Raw genomic sequence first — 4,163 nt, forward strand, 5'->3', positions numbered from 1 at the left:
TTACCTGAATTACGCCGTTAAAAGCATATCTGTGGCCTGAACGATGGGTCAGCTAAGAGTCCACTTCTTCGTTGCCTTGTGAATAACAGCATGTTGTAAAGTACAGCTAACATTTGTTAGTCTTTCACTTTCAGTTCAAAACAAGTTATAGCTAGCCCATAGCCAGCAGTCAACACACAAGTTCAATGAAAAGCTCTGGACTCGATGTGAAATATCAACTCTGTCCTGTGTTCACCAAAGCAACTGCGCTGAGTCGTGGACATTCACGACGAGCTGACTGGAAAAATTTTGGCTTTTCCATAAAGTATTTCCAGTTTAAAAAAACAAAACAAAAACACAATATCCGTGAGCTACCGTATCGCCGAGCCGTTATTTACACTGTCAACACCGACCAACCGATGGCACCGAGCATTATCAACCGGAAAAGACGGTCCGACGAACGTAAACAAACTCCGACAGGGTCAACGATGTGGAAACCCTCATACAAAACAAGCCCCAGTCCTGAGGAGACACTGTCCACAACAGACCTCCACACGGTACGGACCGACCGCCCACAGCAGCCTATCACCCCGACAGCCTCCTCTCGCCTCCGGCTGGGCGGAGCGTAGAGATGCCGCCTAGGTCCCAAAGGGTGACAACGCATGCTCACCTCGATGTGCTGTGTACTATTTATTTGTTTTATTTATTTATTTATTTATTTTTACTATTTTTGTTTGTCTGAATAGATAGTATATTTTCTATACTTTTATTATCTTTCTTGTAAACTACATACATATAAGCACTATATGGATATGAAGGGTTAGGGTTATTGTTACTACTTAATATTCAGTTTTAGACAGTAGTAGCACTGGCACCATTTATAAAAAGTTTATTGCTGTGATTAATGCATGGGTGAATTAGTGACCCACAGGCAAAGGGCCCTGATCTTCATCTGTAAAACATCCTAGAAAGGCAAACGCCCAAAATGAGTCACAAAAAGAAAAAAAACCACAAAGAGGTGCCAAACAATCACAAACAGATGTAAAATGACGACATTAAACAGCTACAAAGACATGCAAAGAATGCAAAGCCACCATAATGAGATGTCTAGAGATGTAAAATGTCTTCAAAGAAACACAAATTTGGCAAAAGAAGATACACAAAACGTCCGCAGAGATACAAAATGACCAGGAAGAGAAACATCCAGAGAGATGCATGACAACCACAGAGATGCAAGGAAACACAAAATTACTTCAATGAGACAGAAAATGACCATAAAGAAAATGGTCGCCTGGTGGTCGTTTTGTGTCTTTTTCAGCCTGATTGGCTGAGCTCATACAGTTGCCATGTGGGAGGGGTGAGAGGGTAGGGGGGCTTTTACATGTCTGTCTCTAGAGGCCTGTTTTCTCACAACCCACTCATGAATTATGGTTCATGGTCATTAATAAATAGATAAATAATAAAAAAAACAAATAACTCACTAATACTAGGTTATAAATCTGTTGCCAGGTTTTGGAAAATCCTCCTCAAACATGACACTTTGGCAGTCTTTCAGGCTAGCCCTTTAGTTCATTAGAGAATCCTATAATGGTATGTTTTGACCACCTATCTTCTGGTTGCACGCCATGTGGACCAAAGTCCATTTATAAACTGCCTTTAACAAAGCCAAAGCTGTCCTTTAATGCAGCATCTTGGGAAAAAAAAATTCTGGGCCTCTACTCTCCTGTCTGTGGTCATTTCTACCATGTAAATCTTAAGACAGGGACAATTATTGAGAAGAAAGGTAGTCAAGGCAGTTAAAAAAGCAGGACTTGCCTTGAGGCTGTTATGATTTTGGCTTCCACAAGCCATCTGTTATATACCGACTATGTATGAGTTTAAGGTGCTGAGGCCGCTGCTTGCTCTGTGGTCCTCTGGCAGTCCAGCCTTGTCTAAGTAACCATAAATCACAACAAAGTGAACATTATCAAACATACAACAGACTGACGAAGAACTTGTTTGATTTAAAATACATTGTGTGATTTCGCCCACAGTATTTGTTTTAGCCGTGCAGGGAAACTGTTATCTGCCACCATAACCACTAGAGGGCAGTCATTCCACATTATTGTCTTTGACTTCACATTTTTTTTCAGAGGTGTCTTTCCTCTACACACATTTGTTCACTTGTCCTTGGTTGTGTGTGTGTGTGTGTGTGTGTGTCTGAAATCAGGGGTATAGTAAGCCACTGGAGTGCACCTAAATTTCTAATTAAGTTGCAACCCTTGTTCCTACTGTGGCAAGATTACATATATTGATCAATTATAACTGACCATACGACCAAATGTTTATGAATGGTTCATAAAGTCATCATGCTGCAACTAATACATTTACAAAAAGAACAGGTCACAGCAGGGGTCTCCAACAGGTGACTACTAGTAGCTCCCCACTGTTTTAGAGTAGCTCACCCAAAGGTTCAGAGAATACAGTATGTGCAAACCATGGATGCAAACTTTAAGCAACACAATTTAACTCAGTAAATCTACTCCAAATGCAACTAAACCAAATACACAGATGCACCCGCGCACACAGATAAGTTTCCACATTGCCCCTGTGCTTCCCAACTACAGTTCAGACTATGAGCCAGGAAAGATTAACAACACTGAGGCTGAAAAATACACGATTCTGCATTTTCACTGGAGTGTGTCATTGTCAGTTAATGGTAAATATTTCTGAAATAAGTGATTTTTATATCTTCACTCTCTACTGCACATTTGATAAGTCTACTATGGGTTCAGAAGAATAATCCTAATACTTCTACAGACGAGAAGGAAAAGGTGAAGATGTTCAGACAGGAGAGAGACAGGCAGCACAAAATCCTGAGACAGGACAGGCCCTGAATTTAAGTGAGAGAGATTTGAATTGCTACTGCTACTGTCATGAAAAGGTATGTTTTAGAGTGGTTCATATTTTTGACCTTGGTGAAGATGAAGTGAAGACTGAGTTTGGGGTAATAAAGTTATAAACTGACCAATCAGAATAAGGCTAACAAACCAACCAAATCACCCAATCTGAACGTGGCTACAAACTGACCCATCAGGACATGGCTAAAAACCGACTAACCAGAATGCAGCTACAAATTGACCAATCAGAATAAGGCTGCAAAGTGACCAATCAAAACATAGACTTCCAATCGACTCCCATTTGAATAGGAGTCTATTGGAGCCATTGGAGACAGAGGTTTTTGGAGCCAGGTCCTAGCAGCGGTATTACACTTTAAGGCACTTCTGATTTGGCTCCACTTTTCAGACTCAGGGCCTGGACCAATCCCAATGTCCACGCTCACGGACTCTCTGGCCCAATCCCAGTGTCCACCGTCACAGACTTTGAGGCGTCTTTCCAGGAAGTCCATGAGGGATTAGGGCTGTCCCACTGTAAAAACATCAAGGGCATGCAGGAGTCCTTGGGCACACTTTCAAGTCCACATTTCTACAGACTTTGCCTGAGGGAAATACCCAAAGTTCATGGTGTTGTGACATAAAACCACAGGGTTGTCTTGGTTACCAGGGGACAAGCTGAAGCGCCTGCCTCTCCAGCAGTGCCATCTTGAAACTAGTTTTTAGTCAAAGATTTTAAGTTACATAAACAAAGAGGTGAAAGTTGTACAAAACCCCCATTTTGATATTTATGTGGTGAGATGCTGTATTGTAGACGGCTCTAAAAATCCCTGTGATATTCACTCCTCTCACTTAAATATTCAGCAAAACATGTAATTTTCCCAGGGGTGCCCAAACTTTTGCATCTGGTAATGTTTCTGTCACTTTGACGTAATAATAGATTTGGCTAAAGTTAGAAACTAATCTCACTGGCAAGTTCCCCTTGAGTTTGCCAACAACAAATGTAAATGACAATATTTCATTTTAACTGGACATGTTTAATGGCCAACTTAGCAGCTAATGTTTATTGCATTTTACCATGTTACATGTTCGGAGCCTGTGAAATTGATTTGTGAAATATCATTTCCATTTGTTATTTATCTTTTTTGTATTATCATTTTTTTTCTGTCCAACATTTTATTCTAACATTATGTAATATTATCATTAATCATCATAATTCTTAGCTCAGTTTGTGTTAGAAAATGAAACCTTATTGGATGACAGGGCAGGGCTATGGTGTCAGGTGATGCAGCGGCAGCCACTACTCTGTCT

General features: G+C 40.6%; 1 protein-coding gene across 5 annotated transcripts in view; it reads right to left on the reverse strand.

Moving 5' to 3' along the window:
• Positions 1-605, reverse strand: part of ccser2a (coiled-coil serine-rich protein 2a) — a 54,733-nt gene extending 54,128 nt beyond the window's left edge. For all 5 annotated transcript variants that reach the window (XR_011691364.1, XM_071480233.1, XM_071480236.1 and 2 more), the window contains exon 1: positions 5-605. The gene's annotated coding sequence lies outside the window, so the exon portion shown is untranslated. The remainder of the gene's footprint in view (positions 1-4) is intronic.
• Positions 606-4,163: the final 3,558 nt, after the last annotated feature.

Source organism: Trachinotus anak, unplaced genomic scaffold, assembly GCF_046630095.1.
Source record: "Trachinotus anak isolate AG129_WGS33_773 ecotype Australia unplaced genomic scaffold, CSIRO_AGI_Tana_v1 ptg000007l, whole genome shotgun sequence".
NCBI lineage: Eukaryota > Metazoa > Chordata > Actinopteri > Carangiformes > Carangidae > Trachinotus > Trachinotus anak.